Here is a 19,846-nt window from a genome sequence, read left to right as displayed (position 1 = left end):
ACTCATTCAAGAGCTCAGGTCTGTCCTATGTCCAGTCATTTTCAAAGTTCCCCCACCTCCGCCCCGGCTTGATTGCCTGGGTATCGGTTTGTTTCTCTCAGCCAACTCTTCCTTTATCTTTGGACTAGCCTTATCAATGCAGACCTCCTCCTTGGCATCTTTTTGGACCCCTGCAGCGGCCTCCAAACCACCACTGTCATCGCTTACCCCCCTTCCACTCTCTAATCCATCTTTCTCATGGAAGCCAGCAGGCTTAGCTCTCCAGTCAGGCTCATTCCCTTGAGCTCCCCATAACCACAGGCTAACCCTGTTGGAACCCCATTCTTCAAAGCCCTGTCACGTGTTGGCCTCCCCACAGGTGCAGGTACTCAAAGATGATTGAAAAATAAACTAGCTTCGGGCACTTTTATCAAGGAACTGCCAAGGAAAGAGGAGAGCTCTGGAATGTGTTGAGCTCAGTAATGCAACCTTAAGTGTGAAAGAACTTTGCAGCTGGAACAGTCAGTCTCCATTAAGGAGGGATCCCTCAGGCATGTGTACCAGAGCATGTGGACCACATGCATGACTGAAAGCAAAGCCAGCTGACCATGTGGGGACATACTCGGCCATCCTTCTTCTGGCAGCATCCCCTTCAAGGGGCCAAGTCAGTTAGGAGGTTAGCCAGTGAACAGCTGCTGAGACGAGTAGCAGCCTCACCAAATTGGGAACAGGAGCTTTCATTTCTCCTCAGAGGCATTATTGTTTCTTTAAGAGTTCTTAAGAGTTGCTTCAAAATAAGCCATTCCACTAGGCCGTCAGCTTGTGTTTGCCAACTAGAACTAAAAGTCACTTTGCCTAAAGGCAAGGCAATAAAGTTGAATTCCTGGCAACTGTTAGTTTATTAAGTTGGGACTTTGTAAGTAGCTTCTCTAATGATATACAGCCTGCATTAAATGGAATTACTCTTTCCAACATACAAAATGATCCTGCATGGGAGTTTTGGTATCACTTTACAGTTGGAGATCCTATTTAATCCTTTAGTGGCTTCCCACTGCATACAGAATAAAACCCCCCAGCTCCTTAATAGGACCTCTGAGGCTCTGAATGGCCCCTTTGTCCCCCGTCTCCACCCTTCCAACCGCCATTTTCTTCCTGCTCACTGTGAGCCAATCATTCCACCACTTTCTTATCCTTTCCGTTTTCTGCCTTAGGGACTTTGCATATATGTTCTCCTAGGGAGCTTTTCTCCCTGTTCGCTCCAAGGCTGCCCTTTTCCAGTTTCTTATCTCAAAGAAATATCCCCTCCCAAGTGGAACTACCCGTGTCTTTACAGGCAATAAACTGTCCTAATTGGAGAATGGAGAATTGGAACTCATTGGTAAAGTCAGGTCATGGTGATTTTTCTGTGTTATCTGAATTGACTTTTTGTGTGTCTTTACCTCACCGGATGATGGCAAAATGGTAATGTGAAGAGTGGCCACCATCGCCAAGTTAAGGTAATTCACACACTGGGCCCTTGGACTTTGCTGCTGTGAGGGTACTACGAAAGTCTGGACGTGCTGTCTCTGCTAGGCATACACAGCAGATGCTGCTGGTTACCTATTCAAGAGCCAAGTCCTTCTTCTTGCTCCGTTTGAGAAGAAGCCTGATTTTGTCCAGTTTCTGTTAACTCATGATTCGCCCAAGGAAGGTGACACCATCTTCGATTTAGGAGTATATCCTAATTTCTTCAGCAAGTTTTACTAATCCCATTTCCCTTACCGGTGATTGGTTAGGGGTGGGCATTGACCCACTTCTAGCCAATGTGGTGTGAGCACTGGGCTGCTAGGGGCCCTGTGGCATGTGGGAAGGTTTCCTTGCTTTTTACTATGTACGGCCTGGGGGTGCGGCAGCCATCTTACCAGAGGGCGGGAGCTACCATGAGGACATAAGTTATTCCTGCAAAATGTGACCAAGTGGATTGGACTCAGCCAATCTTTCAGTGACCTTCTTGCAAGGCTTCTCATTTTTGAGAAAGCTTTCTTATTGTCTAAGCCCTTTGGAATTCTGCTATTACTTGTGTTCCAGCAGATACAACACACAAGATCGGGTTTTCGGTAGACCTTGGAACACTAGTTAATATTTTGTGGCTACACGGTATGTCTAAGTCAAAATACTGACTACATCAGCTCCTAAGTCAGCTCCTGACTACATCAGTTATCGGCTTTCCATAAGCCAGTGGGAGAGAAGTCAATGACTTTGGTACAAGCCCAAAGCAGATAAACAGAAAAGTGACACACTTTTGATATGTATCTGTCTCTGTTCATCAACCCCTGGTCTAGGACATTTCTGAACGATCAGCATATTGTCCAGAGCTAAATGCCAGCCCAGTGACAGCCACAGAGACCCTCCTTTCCTGTTCTGCTGCCAGACTCTGTGCTTCATACAAGATCAGAGCAGAGACAAAGAAAGCACCTCTGGAATAGTCACCGTCCTTTCCTCTTCTTGGGTCTCAAAAACCATTGTAGTTCATAGCCCATTTCTTAAGCATCGGCATGCTTTAATTTATTCTTTCAGTTGCTAAATATGGACTGGCAATGTCCCAGATGCGGGGCTAACAAGAAGCAATATGCTAACTCTGACTAGGGTAGGGGGCGGTACTGGAAGACATCAGAAGAAGCGGGATTTGATGTTGGGATAAATAGGGATTCAGAATTTGAGGGTCAGTGTACAAGGAGGTCATTTCAGAGCACTGCAGCATGATAAGTGTGGAGATGATGTGGCCACAGTATTGCTGGGAATCAGTGTATAGCACATATGATCATCCCATATCTGGACCTCAGCCTCACTCCCTAAGCTCTCAACAATAAGGCTGACTTAGAACAGAGGGCAATGCATTTTTTCAGGGAAATTGTCAGTGCCAGCCATCAGGCCTATGTGTCTGTGAGCGCTTTGTTGTGATGTGACAATGCTCCTGCTGGGGGGGCAGCATGAGGGAGCTGCTTAGCCAATGGGATGGATTGTTATGTGTGAGAAGCCAGGAGCTCTGCCCCTGGTACATCTCAGCCATGGTACACTTTGGAACAATATGGCTTTTTCTTATATCTAGGCTCAGGCCCTGAGGCTATGATACTTGACCAAAAAATACTTTAGGTCAGAAGACATTTTTCCTTCTTAAGTTACATCATCTCTCTCTTTTTAAAATTCATTTATTTAAGCGAACTCTACACCCAATGTGGGGTTCGAACTCATGACCCTGTGATCGAGTCGCATGCTCCACTGAATGAGCCAGGCATCTTAAGTCATATCATCTTGAGACACACCGTGATGTAAAAGATAGATATGGAGCTTATGTTCTGCTCCCCCCAGTCCTTGCTTATTCTCATGGTGGACATTTCTAATCAATCTTGACATTCTTCCCGGCCATGCCTGGACATGGCTTCAACATTCTCAACCACTCTTCTTTTCATGAGCCAAATTTTCACAAACAAGTGACAACCAGTAAGTTCACAAGAGGATGTGAAATATGCATTTTCCATAGAACATCTTCAAGGAGACTGGTACAGAAAAACATCTGGTTCATGTAAAATTTATCTTTCAATCAGAGGATAAAGATTATCCTAAATCTATAGTCTCAAACCAGCTGAGAGTCTGGGCCATTGTGTTTAATGAGAGCAGATTAGTGCTATATCATAGGTCTTTTCCCAGTTGTAAGGTCATACTGGCATCTTTTTTAAGGGAATATATAATTTTTCTTGTCAAAGTCCAGTTTTGACTGTAACAGTTAGTGGAACAGGAGAGAGCTCAGTGAAGGGAGAATTGGATGTTTCTGCTCTCTGTCAGCTACATTAGGCACAATATGGCAAGGGGATTTGATTAGCTAAGGTGTTTCTCTGCAAACAAACGTTCTGGAGTCCTAGTCCAAAAGAGGTCTGTTTCTTCATCTTTAGCCTTTTGCCATCGCATGGACTCAAGGAGGTACCAAGAATGCCTACTGGACTGTTAATGGGAGTATTTTGGGGGTGGGAGAGAGAACCTTCTCTTTTATACTATATACACATTTCTGCATTGCTTATTTTAAAGCAAGGATATATCAGATTGACAATTAAATTTTTTTTTAAATGGGTGCTTACCTACAATTGATATAATAACTAACCAATCACAATGGTACTAGCTTGCAAGGCTTTATAGAAACTTTTTAGTGTGACACTGAGATACAACCCTAATCCCCGATCAGCCAGCCCTTGAGGACACCCGGACACTGAGACTAGTAGAAAAGACTGGGAGACAATGCATGTATATCTGGATGGGATTCTTCTTTGGATATATCATGTATTCCATTACACAGATGTTGAAACATTTAGAGCAAAAGTTTGGAAAACAAGTTCTCATTTTCAGGTTGTGTCAGTTTTTTCCTTTCACAAGTATTGGCGTCCTTTCTAAACAAGTGTGAGAGACATGGTGAATCTTCTTTCAAACCCAGGCTCTGACCCTGAGGCCTCATCATTGTTCAACTCGAGAAAAGTTTGAATAACTCTGTGTTCCAGCCTTCCAATTTTACTGCCATCTGGAAGTCAAAGTGGAATAATTGCAATACCAGCTACAGAATTCCAGAATTCTGCTCTGGATAGAAAGACTCTTAGGTGTAGATCATCAATAAACCTTTCAATTGTTTCAACTTGAACGTCAACGGTAGATAAACTCAGCTTTACATTTTTCCCTTATGGGCTCTCAACTTAAATGCAAGGTGTTCTGGAATCAAAACAAGGGTTTCTGAAAGGTTTGTATTCTGAAGTGCCAGCCAGCAGAACCCCTCAGCCCGCTAACTCAATAACCAAAGGGGCAATTACTTTTAGGACTGGGCAATAAAGCTGTTTATTATACGGGTATTCTACAGTCAGAAAAAGAAAAAAAATGGGTGAGATTTTGTCAGTTCTCAAAACATGGCAACAGCTGATCCAACAGCAGCAACTCTACAAACTTAGGAGAGGTCCCTGATTTTCCTGATAACAAAACTTGAATTATCATTTGCCATAGATGCTAACAGTATCCAGAGTAGGAAGAATATGCAATGATCCCCGAAGAGGTTAAAGCAAATTAACAACAACCCCCAATCCACTGTCATGCCCTTAGACTCCAGAGGTGAAACAGGAATGCAGTGTTTGTGATATGGAGTAATGACATCCCTATGTCATATCATGTTTCTTTGACAAAGTGCAATCCCGCTTCTAAAACCTTTCCACACCTGATGACAGGCATGGTTAATAGAGAATGTCTACTTAAGTCAGGTCTAGCATTTAGCCTGTGTTAAAAATACATTTTTCAGTAATAATAATAATATAACAAACCATCAAGGTGTGCATTTTTTGCCCAATAAATCAGCAGTTACATGGGAATAGACATAGTAGTGTTTAATAATTTACTTGCCCTACTCTTTCAGTAAGAAGTACAGTGTACAATTTCATCTCTCGATGAGTGATCCTTTCTAGGTTTGACTCCTTTGTCTTGATTGGAATATTTAATCAGACATCTACATTAGAAAGTCTCTCAAACAATTTGTGGACCGAGGCAGGTGAGGCTAAAATTGCATATTGTATATCAAAATTGAGAATACTCACATCTTATGACATAGTACTTCCATTGTTGGAAACACAATGTATCCTTTAGGCATACTTGCAAAAATATACCATACTGTATGTTCTGTAATACAGATAAGATGGCTAGAACAAAATCTAAAAGCCCACTGATATGGGAAGGGTTAAATAAATGACAACGAACACAATACAACTACTAAGTGTGCCAGGTACATCTGCCCGAAATGCTGACATGGAAAAGCTCCAAGATACAAGATAGTTAAGTAAGAAATATAAGGAGAAAAATATTCTGTATGAGGCGCCTTGGGTGGCTCAGTTGGTTGGGTGAATGCCTTCGGCTCAGGTCATGATCCTGGAGTTTGGGCTCCCAGCTCCATGGGGAGTCGGCTTCTCCCTCTGACCTTCTCCCCTCTCATGCTCTCTCTCACTCTCTCTCAGGTAGATGGATAAAATCTTCAAAAAAAAAATTCTGTATGGAATAACCCAACTAGTGTACCTTTTGAGAAGCTTTTATGGCTATAAAATATATATGATGGGTATAAAAATACTTATGGGAAAAACCCTTCAAACTGTTAACAATGATTCCTCCTCAAATTCTGTTTTCCAATAGTCACGTCTTGCTCTTTCTCAGAAGCTATTAGAAACCTAATCTTTAGTGCCCATTTCTAATATTTATAATCTAATGCTAAATAAACCTTTTTTTTTTTTCTGAATAAAAAAGGATATGTTAAAGTCTAAATGTTGCTTAGATAATGACTGCTTTGCTTCTTAGAGGCCAGACATATTCAATGGAGTTTTTGGGCAAGAGGGGACTCATAGAGCCAATAACAATCATGAAGAAGACCAGCAATAAATCATTTAAAACTGGGTGCCTGGGTACTCAGTGGGTTAAGCCTCTGCCTTTGACTCGGGTCATAATCTCAGGGTCCTGGAATCAAGTGCTGCATCGGGCTCTCTGCACGGCAGGGAGCCTGCTTCCTCTTCTCTCTATCTCTGCCTGCCTCTCTGCCTACTTGTGATCTCTGTCAAATAAATAAATAAAATCTTAAAAAAAATCATTTAAAACTGAGTAGAAGTACTGAGTAGAAAAGCTGAGCCTAGTTTAGAAAAGGAGGGGAGGATACACATGGCCTTGGTGGAGAACTATTACGTTTTGAAGCACGGAGTAGTTTCCACCGCGTTTCTGGTGATGGTACCTAATTGTTAAATAGTATCACAGCTAATACTGTTCACGAGCTCCTAATTAAAATGTTACATGTGGCAGTGTGGAATCCATCAGAGCTGATGGCTTCACGGAAGCAGCTGTAGGTGAGGAAAGTCTTGTGGAGACGACAGAGAAGGTATCTTAGTGGGTAACATGGTTCCCTGACAAACAGAAGGCGGGCAAGCCCTCCAGGACTGCTCCATTCATCAGAAATCCCCCCGCTCAGTCAGAAAGCATCAATCTCAAACAGATGTCCTTATTTAATGTTTGAGGGGTTGGGTTGACTTCAATTCACTTTCTGATGTATCAGTTTACTTTCTTAACTTGTGAATCTAAGCATTAAAAAAAAAAAAAAAAAGGAAAAGCCCAATGGGTCTAAATATTGCTTAGATAATACACTGGGGTACAGTCTTCGCATCTGGAGTTTGCAACTGGGCTATCCTTGCAATCTGGAGTTTGCAGTCCAGGCATCTGGCAAGGCAAAGAAATGCTGGCTCACGTTTAAAAAAAAATAACCTGATAAAAACCAGCCTGGCAGAGTGGGGAGGCAAAGGGGGGAGCGGAGATTAAAAAATAATAATAGTAAGGACAATTGGTACCATAATAGATCTCATTAGAATTTCCCCAGAGAAACATAATACTTGGCTGTAGAACTCATAACATTTTAATGTGAATCTGAAATTTTAAGATTGCACTGTGTCTCATAGTATAGGATTTTCTTTCACTATTATCTGAGCTACTATTATTATGTTTTGATCTGAGATAGAGGAATTTCTAGTAACCTTAGCCCCATCAGGGCCAGAGTGGAAGGCGGCCACACAATACTAGCTTCGATTCTTGCTGACAAGTACTTGACCCTGTGAAAGCATTGTGCTAGAGGCTGGCATAGTATTGTACATTTGAAGAACTTTACTGAGCTCCTCCATCATGAAATGTGAGTTTTATAACTTCATGGAGCACCCCTATCCTGGTTATAGAGCAAAAGATGTAGGCACAGGAAGGGCAAGGGACTGGCCCAAGGTCATCCAGTTACTAAGTACCAGAATATTCGGACTACAGCCCCTGTGCTGATACCGGACTGCCTACCAGGCTTTCATTTAGCATAATGGTTCTCAGCCTGACTGGATATTACAATCACCAAAAACAGCTAAAACAATTCTAATGTCTAGGATCTATCTCCAATGAACTGGTTCAGAACCTTGGATATGGAGGCATGAATGGGTCTGAGTTAGGGACTTTCTGGAGATTTCACCTTCCAAGACGCCTTCTGGACTGTTCCCCTCCCTCACCCATCATTCCTACTTCATGAACCTTTGGATGAAGCTGTTGAGGTAGCTGATGAAGAAAGTTACTTATCTATGCATTGGTGCTGTGCTAGGTGAGAATCCTTGTATTTGAATTTTAAGCCTTTTGTTCTGCTAAATTCCATAAAATTAATGTCTTTTGATGGATACGTTTTCTGCCTTTGCCTTATCTTTTTTATTCAACTGCTGATGGGGGTGTCATCTAATGCATTCCAGGACAAGTGGAGACCAGCCCACAACTTTCAGCTACATTGGAAAGAAAAATGTGCTGGTTTCCGGACTTTTACAGTGGGAACAAAGACATAAAGTACTACCAGTAGTGAACCCAATTAAGTACCGCAGAAAATTAAAATAGGTGAGTTAGTTGTATGAACTAAAGGAAACCTAAAAATAAATGTGGGTAGTAGCAAAGATTAATATTGAAGCCAAAAACTCACCAAGATCACAGAAGTGGTTAGTCATCTTGTTTCTATAAAAAGTTTTCTTCCTTTGAAAAGACTCTTAATCCCTTTTGGAATTACAAACTTATTAGGACTCTGATAATTCCAGTGCTAAGATTAATAGCATTGCCCCACTAACTCCATTGCAGTCTTAACTAGGTTTCATAGGCACACATAGGCACACGAGGAAACCAAACTTCTTTTTTCCTGAGGGACGATAAATGAAAATTTCATTGGAGAGCACTTGAATAGAAATATAACATTATCTGTAGTAAAAATAGAGGAAACTTCTTTAAAAACAAGGTCCAGAGGCCCTGTAGAGGGGTGCTCCCACACACCACTCCCTGTGATAAGAAGCATATCTGGCATTCTCCAACCCCAACAGGAAGAAGTTTACTTTACATATTCAAGCAGGAGGAAGGAAGAATTTCTCTGGGTATAGCAACAGCTCAGCCAATGGGAAACCGCCACACTCAGTCAATGAGAGGCCATAACAGCTCCTCCCAGCTTCCTCTTTTCCCCTGTGAAAGTAAGCCCTCCTCCACTCTCTGGACTTGCCAATGGTTTGGGTGTCCTGAACTGCAATTCTGTTATTCCTGAATAAACTCATTTTGCTGATAAAATAGCTGGCTCTTTTATCTTTCTAAGGTCAAAACTGTAAAAACTGTAAAAAAACAACCCAACCCCAAAACAAATAAAATGAAAAGGGAGGTAGGGAGGGAGGTAAGAAAGAAAGGGGAAAGGGGGAAGAAAGGAAAAGAGAAAAAATTATCACAACTCTCAGTTTTCCACATCCTTAATTTAGGGACTGGAAATGTCCTTTAGGATTTCAACCCTAAACTTCTGTGGGCTCATTCATGGAAGAACTCCAAGAAAGGGAGGAAATATAAGTCATAAAATTTGCTGCTCTGTACATGCCCAGTTCATTCCTTTGGACTTATTGATCTAAAAATCCATTAGATAAATTTTTACAACTTTCTAAGCAGCACATTGACTGTTAATTTTCATAGTTGTTTACAGTAATTGAATTACTCTAATCACAAGACATACCAAAGAAAGTTAATTTAAACAATATTCATTTTACAAGTATTTACTAAGTATGAATGCCTGTGAGGTGGAAGGCCCTGAGCCAAATTTCACTCCTATCAGTTTCTTTTTTTTTTTTTTTAAAGATTTTATTTATTTATTTGATAGAGAGAAATCACAAGTAGGCAGAGAGGCAGGCAGAGGCTCTCAGGACCCTGAGATCATGACCTGAGCCAAAGGCAGAGGCCTAAACCACTGAGCCACCCAGGCGCCCCCAAAGATTTTATTTATTTATTTGAGAGCGTGAGAAAGAGAAAGCATGAGCATGGGCAGGAGCAGTGGGAGAGGGAGAAGCAGACACCCACCCTTCTGAGCAGGAAGCTGGATGCAGGACTCCATCCCACGACCCTGAGATCATGACCTGAGCGAAGGCAGATGCTTAACCGACTAAGCCACCCAGGCGCCCCAATTCTGAGGCTTCATTGAGTAAAAAGAAATTCATGAAATAGAGGTGGGAGACTCTCAGAACAGACCATTTGGATGTTCATAAATGTCAGGAAAGCCATGTCAGCATCTTGGCGATTCTAGGATGGGAGATTCTGAATTGGCCAGAAGTTTCGGGACTGTTAAGTGCTGCTGAGGGTTTCTTCTGAGGGAGAAGATGACCTCTGCAACGTAGACTCTGCCAACACAACAGAGCTCAAGGGTGACCCATCTGGGCACCAACTTTTCAGCAGAAGAGTTTAATATTGAGTTTCACCTGCAACACCAATGCCCAACAATTTCCAGGAACAACAGTACAAAGGATTTTTACAGCTGTCACTTTTTAGTGGCAGAGTTAATGTTCTGAGCTCACTAGCTAGCTCCTAAGAACTAGGTGTTCTAGCAATCAGTTCAAAGATCTTCAGTCCGCATCTGTCTGTCCAATCCCTCTAACTTCATAATGCTGGTGGTGAATTGATCTCATTGGAGAACTTCCGTATTTCTTTTCTTTTTTTTTTTTTAAGATTCCATTTATCCATTTGACAGACAGAGATCGCAAGTAGGCAGAGAGGCAGGCAGAGAGAGAGGAGGAAGCAGGCTCCCCGCTGAGCAGAGAGCCCGATGCGGGACTTGATCCCAGGACCCTGGGATCACGACCCGAGCCGAAGGCAGAGGCTTTAACCCACTGAGCCACCCAGGCGCCCCAGAACTTCCGTATTTCTGATGCAAAGAATTCAGGTGGTGGGGAGACTGACTCTCAGAGCCCTTATCACATAGAGTTCACCTGACAATGAGCTAGCCAGCTGTTTCAGGCCCTCTAATTCTCTGGGAAATTCTCCAGACATTCCCCTGGAGGTCTGTATAACCCTGTCTTTAAAAAAAAATTAACAAAAGATAATTTAGAAAGGAATATCTTTTCTTTTCATATGATCTCTGTTCAGTGGTGGTATCTGAGTGATCTCTTTATTTATTTTTTTTTTAGGATTTTATTTATTTGAGAGAAGTAGAGGGAGAGAGTGGGTGCGAGTAACAAAGCAGGGGGAGAGGCAGAGAGAGAAACAGACTCCCCACTCAGCAGGGAGCCCATACAGGGTTCTATCCCAGGACTCCAAGATCATGACCTGAGCTGAAGTGTGACTGAACCACCCAGGCACCCCTTGAATGATGTCTTTAAAAATGAAACTCTGGGGGCACCTGGGTGGCTCAGTGTGTTAAGCCTCTGCCTTCGGCTTGGGTCATGATCTCAGGGTCCTGGGATCGAGCCCCGCATCTGGCTCTCTGCTCGGCGGGGAGCCTGCTTCCCCCTCTCTCTCTGCCTGCCTCTCTGCCTGCTTGTGATCTCTCTCTCTCTCTCTCTGTCAAATAAATAAATAAAAAATCTTAAAAAAAAAAAAAAAAAGAAGCCTGGGAATCTGAGAATGTCCCCTCTCCTACACTTCAACAGCCAAACCAAAGTCTCCATAGTCCAGCACAACAAGGTAATAGGAACTCATGGCCCCAATTTAATCACAAAATAATTTTAGAAACAAAAAGCATAGCACAGATAAGCACATTTTTATACATTTGTGTATACCAGGTCAATCAGAGAAGAAAATTTCACTTTGTTCCTTAATTTTTCTACAGATCTTTGCTTGCTTCCCATTTCCATTTTTCCTATTAATCCAAATTTTTCTGTGGAGAACAAAGGAACTATTGCTACATGTAAAAACATAGATAATTCTCACAATATAGTGAATTAAAGGATCCAGAAACACAGAGTACAAATTGTACACTGTTCATATGAAGTTCAAATATAGGTAAAATTGATCTGATAGAAGTCAGATTAGCAGTTACTTTTGGGGAAATAATAATTGCGAAGGGACACAGAGAGAAGCTTGTGGTGCTGATCAAGATCTTCATCCAGGAGGGGCCTACACAAGTGAGTTAACTTTGTTTAAAAAAAAGAAATCATTGTTTTGAGTTATTTCCTTGGGATAGATTCTCAGCAGTAGAATTGCTGAGTTAAAGGGCTGGCTAAGAACGTTTTTCGTCAAATTCTGGGTCAGAGCATGTTGAATTTGAGGCATGATGGGACATCCAAAGAAGAAACTGCATATTGATATGAAACAGGGACTCAAGAAATATGTCAGACCATATGTGTGTGGGAGAGGAGGGATGTGGGTTGGGAGAAGCTAGAGTCATGGAGACATTTTGGTAACAGGAAATCCTAGTAGAACCATGAGCTGCCATCCATGGCATCCACAGCTCTGTGGAGATGACGTTAGGTCGAACAGGAAGATGATTGAGTAAAGATGCCCTCAGGAAAGGTTACCAGGACACTGATGTTGTTTCAGGTGCAAGAACTCAGTTAACAGTCCACGGAGCTGGATAAAATGGCTATAAAAAGGTCAGAGACAAAGTAAGAAATGCATGAGTAAGGATTAAGTATGCCATAATTGACCGGAGTCACAGTCCAATGCCTCTCCAGAGTTTCTCATGCACTAAACTTCTTAGCTACCGAACATCTCGCCAGAATCTCTAATTATTTAACAGGGATTGTCAGCGTAGGGGGTCCCTGGATTTAGGGGTCGGGGAGAGTGTAGTGTTCAAGGAGCACATAAGATGCCTGAAATCATGAGAATTTTAATTACAGTGAACCATGGAGGGTCGTAAAAATGAAGATTTCCAGGCTCCAATTTAATAGCTTTGGGGGAAGACCCAGAAATGGAATTTTTTAATAGATATTCCAAGTGTTTTGATGCAAATGGCCCACAGGTTTCAGTTTGAGAAACTCAGCAAAGTTTCTCCTCCTTCCCTGTCTTGTAAAATCATTTTCCACCCCCCCCTCTTTTTTTCCATATCCCCCTTTTATGGAGGTCACAAAGACTGTCTGGAGTTGGTCCCTTTAATTTTGACCTTGCTAGTTAAGTACACGTGTGTATTGGGCAAGGAACATGGGTTATGGGTCAGACCAACTAATTATGATCCTGTTGCCTATAAACTGTGTGCCTGTGGGTAAATTTCTTAATCATAAGCATTAGTTCCTTCATCTGTCAGTAGGGACACAGGCACATTTTACATAGAGGTGGGTCATGACAATTTGAAATATTGGTATATACAATACTAATAAGAACACCTGTGACATGTAAAATCTGAAGGAATATGCATGCTCTACATCTAAAATATACTCAAGAATGACATGATTTCAAACCTGATGGCCAAATGGAAATACACTATAATACTGCCACGTGAGAGCAGCACATTAGTGGGAAACAGAAATACCATCGCTGGTCAACGTCTTCTGAACTATGTTGTTCTTCAGGTGCCTCAGAAGTCCTGGGTGTGATTTTTGGGGACTACTGAGCTGTAACTTAAACCATCACTGCTGGTGAATTATAACAATGCCATCCAAGTAATCATTAATGTGAGGGTAGAATGGAGAAACATGAGTCAGCAACCAAGAACTCTGGAATGAAGAAACACAACGTCAACACAATAAAAAGTTACTATTAGGAATGTATTTATTGTTGTGTTTAAAATCATTCCTATGGGGAAGGCTCCTGGCTGGTTCAGTAAGTAGAACATGCAACTATTCATGTCAGAGTTTTGAGTTCAAGCCCCACTTCGGGCATACAGCTTAATTAAAAATAAATAAATATGGGTATTACTTATTTTTCTTAAAAAGGATTTTATTTTATGATTTTTAAAAAATTTGTTTATTATGTTATGTTAGTCACCATACTATGTCATTAGTTTTTGACGTAGCGGGCCAAGATTCATTATTCATATATAACACCCAGTTTAAAAAGACTTAAAAAAATACAATTATTCCTACGGGAAAACAGATTTTGAATTATGAAAATTCTGAAATACTTGAATATTTTGAAATTTTCAAGAAACTCTTCTCTGTCAAAAAATGGGCCACCCTTTTAGTAGTACTTCCTTCATAGGTCTGTTGTGAGGATAGTATAGATAAAGCACCTAGTATCTGTCATCTAAATTTGTTATTGGGTTTGGAAATTTAGAACAGATCCTAGGATTTCTTCTCTATTGTCAAGGGAGGGAACATGTTCACTTTAAATCAGAGTAATCCAAATTTTTTTTTTTGGAAAATGAAGAGTTTTAAGGATAAACTTTTTCCATTTAATATTGAGAACTACTTCCTGTCCCTTTCCTTCCACAAAAGTTTTGATCAATAACTTACAAGTCCCAAAGAAGTCCGGTTGAAATCCTTAGCTCTTATATTACTATAATGCCTAAGAGTGGATAATAAGTCTGATTTTTTCTCTCCTTTATTTTTTGTGGTTTTGATAAGGTAGTCATTTATTTCATATTCTGTTAAAGCAAACAGATCACTCTGAGAAAACTCCTCCCTTAGAAATATTTTTTTTAAATAAAATTCAGTCGCTATTCTTGTACCTTGGCTCATATTTCTTTCCTACTACAAGACCAGGGTTATCTGAACAGCCTGAAAACTTGGCAGTTAGAAAGAGTAATTATTCTCCCTTTGGACTTGCTCCAATTCAGGAAACAATAAAAGACTTCCGGTGGTTTGCAAACCCAGCTGTCTCTGACACTCGTCTTCATTCTATTAAAAATTACTGAATGACTCTGTAGTGTGCACCTGCTGTTAATGTCACATCAGAGAAACTTATCCTTTCCTTTGTTTGTATAGTTACTTAAGTTGCATTAAGAAATAATCATTTAAAATTTATAGTAGGGTGAAGGAGGAGTTAATATTTTTTCTGCCTCTTTGAACGAACATTCCAGATACATGGCTTAATTTTTTTTGAAGGGTTTAAAATTATAGATCTATTTAGAATTTGTAAAACATCTCACAACCTTTGCCTAGAAGCATTTAAGGCTACAAGAAATAATGGATTGCCAGGCCAACATGACCCTGACCCTAGGTTCAGAAGCTTCCAGTCCCTTCAGTCATTCCTGTTCAAAGGTTTCGGAGAACTGTGTGTGGAATTTGTGCTAAAACTGACATCACGGTGTTGTGGCTTGAATATTTGATAGGAATCAAAATGAGAATGTATATTATGTTTCCTTTTCTCTACATGCTCACCAACACTTGTTATTTTTTGTCTTTTGTTAATAGCCATTGTGACAAGTGTGAGTTGCTATGTCATTGTGGTTTTGATTTTGCATTTCCCTGATGATCAGTGATGTTGAGCCCCTTTCATGTGTCTGTTGGCCATATGTATGTCTTTGTTTAAAAAATGTCCATTCAGATCTTCTGGTCATTTTTAATTGGATTACCTTTTTTTTTTTTTTTTTTTTTTTTGCTATTGAGTTTTATGAACTTCATATATTTTGCATTTATTTTTAACCCTTTATCAGATACATGATTTGAAAATATTTCCTTCCATTCTGTAGTTTTTTTTTTTTTTATTTTGTTTATGGTCCATTTGCTGTGCAAAAGTTTTTTAGTTTGATGTAGTCCCATTGGTTATTTTTTGTTTTTGTTGTCTTTGCTTTTGGTTTCAGATCCAAAAAAATCACTGCCAAGACCAATGTCAAAGAGCTTACTACCTATGTTCTCTTCCACGAGTTTTATGATTTCAGATTTTACATTTAAGTATTTAATCCATTTTGAGTTAATTTTTATGTATGGTGTAAGATAGCTGTCCAGTTTCATTCTTTTGGATTTGGCTATCTAGTTTTTCCAGGACCATTTATTGAAGAGACTATGCTTTCCCCATTGTATATTCTCAGCTCCTCCGTCACAAATTAATTGGCCAAATGTGTGTGGGTTTCTTTCTGGGCTCTCTATTCTGTGTACTGACCTATGTGTCTGTTTTTATGCCAATATCATATTGTTTTGGTTACTATAGCTTTGTAATATAGCTATAATGATGCTTCCAACTTCATTCCTTTCTCAAGACTTCTCTCGTTATTTGAACACCTGCTAGGTTCCATACAAATTTTAGGATTGTTTGTTCTAGCTCTGGAAAAATGCTCTTAGTATTTTGATAGGGATTGCATTGAATCTGTAGATGGCTTTGGGTACTATGGATGCTACAACAATATTAAGTCTTTCAGTCCACGAGCACAAATTATCTTTCTATTTATTTGCATCTTTAACTTTTTTATTTTTATCAATGTCTTTAGTTTTTAGTTTGTAGGTCTTTATCCTCTTTGGTTAAACTTATTCCTAAACAGTTTATTCATTTTGATGCAATTGTAAATGGGATTTTTTCCCTACTTCCTCTGTCTGCTAGTTCATTATAAGTGTGTAAAAACATAATTAATGTTTGTATATCAACTTTGTATCTTGCAAATTTACTGTACTCATTTATTATTTCTAACAGGCTTTTGGTAGATACTTTAGGGTTTTCTATATGCAATATCAAGTCATCTGCAAAGCATGACTGTTTTACTTCTTCCTCTATGATCTGGATGTCTTTTCTTTCTTTTTCTTGCCTAATTGCTCTGTCTAGGACTTCTAGTATTATACTGAATAAAAGTGGCAAGAGTGGGCAACCTTGTCTTATTCCTGCTCTTAGAGGAAAAGCTTCCAGCTTTTCATCACTGAGTATAATGTGAGCTGTGGGCTTGCCATATATGGTCTTAATATTATGTTGAGGTATGTTCCCACTATGCCCACTTTGCTAAGAATTTTTAAACATAAGTGGATGTTGAATTTTGTCAAATACTTTTTCCTGCAGCTTAAAATGATCAAATGATTTTTATCCTTCTTTTAGTTAATGTTATGTATCATGTTCACTTGAGGATGTTGAAACATCCTTGCATCCCTCGAATACATCCCTCTTAATCATGATGCTTTAAAATCAGCAGATGAGCCTCTCGATCAGCTGTTTCTGCCTTGGGCCGTGGGATGGGGAAGTCCAAGCATACAAGCCCTTAAGATCCACTTGTCAGGTTGATCGATCCCTGCAGGTCTTGTGCACTCAAACCTCATTTTCAAAGCTAGATGTTTTGGGACCTCACCTCCCAGGTGCGTGTCTTAAAAGTTGGGATGTCTGATGTGGGGTACAAACCCTGCACTCCTCAGGGAAAAGCTCCAGGTTTTCAGTTGACTTCCTGATTACGGGTCATGGTGCCTAAGGCAGGGTTTATGGTGAGACTGTGCCTCAAGTCACTCTAATCAACTTCAATGTGGGTTTTTTCCCCATTTGCCTGATGTGTGGGACCCTCTCAGCTGGTTTTAGAATTTTTTTCAGAGGAATCTGTTCCATATGTAGCTATAGATTTCGTGTACCCATGGGAGGAGGTGGGTTTAGGATCTTCCTCTATTGTGATCTTGATCTGGAATCTGCCTTTTCTTCTAATGACTTCAAAATTTACCCTAGTTCTGCTCTGTGAACTTAAGGATCAAAGTCCTTAGAGGCACAGAAAATTACATACACATCCTACAGATGTCGATCAGCAGATTAGAGGATAACACTCAAGTACATTTCCTTCACTCCTAGGTGTGATTAAAAACGGGTTTGGTCTCAGCCAAAACATATGAGGTGGCAAGAAGCATTACAAGATATGAAGATAAAATCTTTCTGGGCCAGGCTTTATGTTCAAGACTGTAGAAGTTCTAGAGTTTGAAATACGTTTGTTTTAAAGGCAAGAATTAGGTGTTCTTCTCAGCTCTTCTCTCCTAAGTTCTCCAGTCTTGCCCTGGACCCTTTTGATTTTTTTTTTTTTTTTTTTTTTTTTTAGTACCAACCTAGTGGAACTCCAGTTTAAAGCTAAATACTTACAGAAATCCCAAATCACTACCTCCCACACAAGACAACTCTAAGTAGCTAATTATTCATAATTTCAAAATTCTAGACAATTATGGAAAGTTGTATTGAAGATTTCTGCTCCGGCTCTGGGTTAAAACAAATACTTAGGAATAGTGAGCAATCCCTCTTGGCCACTTCAATTACCCTGCACATCCTCTCTAGGTCTGTGGCGCTTATCCATGTCCTGAAATGAAAAAATTTAAAAAGGCCACCTGTCTTATACCTGTAGGAATGAAATGAAAGGAAGAAAAGTAAACCACTGCTTTATTATGCTTTTAGGGAAATGCTGTGTGTGAACGATGAAGTATTTTAATTATATAGATTTGATTCCAAATCCTAGGGCTCTGCAAACTGTAAGAACTATCATGGGTGAGAAAAGAGTGAGGCTCGCTTGGGTACCTCAGACTCCTGCCAGCATGACAATTTAGCATAAGTGATGATAAGAAGGGATCAAACAACCCCACTAATTTTCACCCGCAAATGCTTTGAAACAAATAATAGGGAAAAGTTGCGAGGAGACCTCGCTACCAGTTAAACCACTGGGCGCCCTGACTAAAGGAACTGCTGTTTTTAAGGGAGGAACCCAGGCAGTCTATTTCACAGGCAAAATCAAGTGAGAGCTAGGCCACCTGTCAGGTTCACAGCATCATCAGAAACAGATGAGCAGCTACTGTCTGGAGTTCTGGGTTGAAATCCAGAGGAGAAAAGTTGGTAGCTTTCAAGAAAGAACTGCCAATACTTTTAAGATTGAGGTCAGAAGAGGCTTGCAAAATAGTTGCTTCCTATGGGAGAGGCATTATATTTAGGAAGATGACTTTTAGTTACCTAACCGCAGTGGGTAATCCTAGTTAAGTGACCATGTTTCTTTCTTTTTCTTTTTTTAAAGATTTTATTTATTTGACAGAAAGAGAGAGAGAGAGGCAGTGAGAGAGGGAACACAAGCAGGGGGAGTAGGAGAACAAGATGCAGGCTTCCCGCTGAGCAGAGAGCCCACTGTGGGGCTGATCCCAGGACCCTGAGATCATGACCTGAGCTGAAGGCAACTGCTTAACAACGGAGCAAGCCAGGCACCCCCCAATGTTTCTTTACTGAACCTTGATCTCATGTCTGTTCTACGTTTCTCAACTGTCCTTGAGGACATGTGGACCACGAAAGGAAGGAAGACTCAGCTCTCAGTATTTTCAGTTAATTCTCTGCTCACTAAAAGGTCCTCTCCAGAATAAACTTCTGGTCCTTTTGCAGGTCATTCCTTTTTCAGATTCCTTCAGCCATTCTACCACTGTGGTTAAGTCAACTTAATAATGGCGGTGAGGAAATGGGCAAACTAAGTGAAGGGGATTAAGAGGTACAAACTTCCAGTTATAAAATAAATAAGTCACTGGGATGAAAAGTACAGCATAGAGAGTATAGTCAACAGTACTATACTAACTTTATACGGTGACAGATGGTAATTAGACTTATCATAGTGATAACTGCCTGATATATGGAATTGTTGAACCATCAGTGATGTACACCTGAAACTAATATAACATGTGTCAACTACAATACTTAAACATTTTTAAAATTATCAATGTCAGCATCAACTGATGCATTCCAGATTATGAAATTAGGCAATTTCTTTTTTTTTTTTTTAAAGATTTTATTTATTTGACAGAGAGAGACATAGCAAGAGAGGGAACACAAGCAGGGAGAGTGAGAGGGAGAAGCAGACTCCTGCTGAGCAGGGAGCCCGATGTGGGGCTTGATCCCAGAACCCGGGGATCATGACCTGAGCCAAAGGAAGACGCTTAATGACTGAACCACCCAGGTGCCCCTGCAATTAGGCAATTTCAAAAAGAGTTAGGTCTGAACATGTTTTAAAGAAATCAACCCATTCAAAACTTAGAGTTTTTATTTGGTTGGTTTTTCGTTTTGTTTCGTTTTTCACCCTGCTAACAGACAGGATTGCTTAAAAATTTGTGAGGTAACATATGAAGATTAAACATGGTAATTCTTAACTGAGTCTCAACTCAAAATAACCCTTAACAAATGCTTCAGGGGTTATTTTACTTATATCCTAAATTACCATGAGATCTCTTCAAGAATGCTCATGTTATTTCTCACACAAGTT

The 19,846-nt window shown here is 40.3% G+C and overlaps 1 protein-coding gene across 2 annotated transcripts in view; it reads right to left on the bottom strand.

The window, feature by feature from the left end:
* ELOVL6 (ELOVL fatty acid elongase 6) overlaps positions 1-19,846 on the bottom strand; it is a 122,694-nt gene that overhangs the window by 10,446 nt on the left and 92,402 nt on the right. The gene's annotated exons all lie outside the window — the stretch shown is intronic.

The sequence above is a fragment of the Lontra canadensis genome, unplaced genomic scaffold, assembly GCF_010015895.1.
Source record: "Lontra canadensis isolate GAN:19392208 unplaced genomic scaffold, GSC_riverotter_1.0 scaffold1, whole genome shotgun sequence".
Taxonomy (NCBI): domain Eukaryota; kingdom Metazoa; phylum Chordata; class Mammalia; order Carnivora; family Mustelidae; genus Lontra; species Lontra canadensis.
Note: the sequence above shows the minus strand (reverse complement) of the source record. Positions and strands in the feature narration are given on the sequence as shown.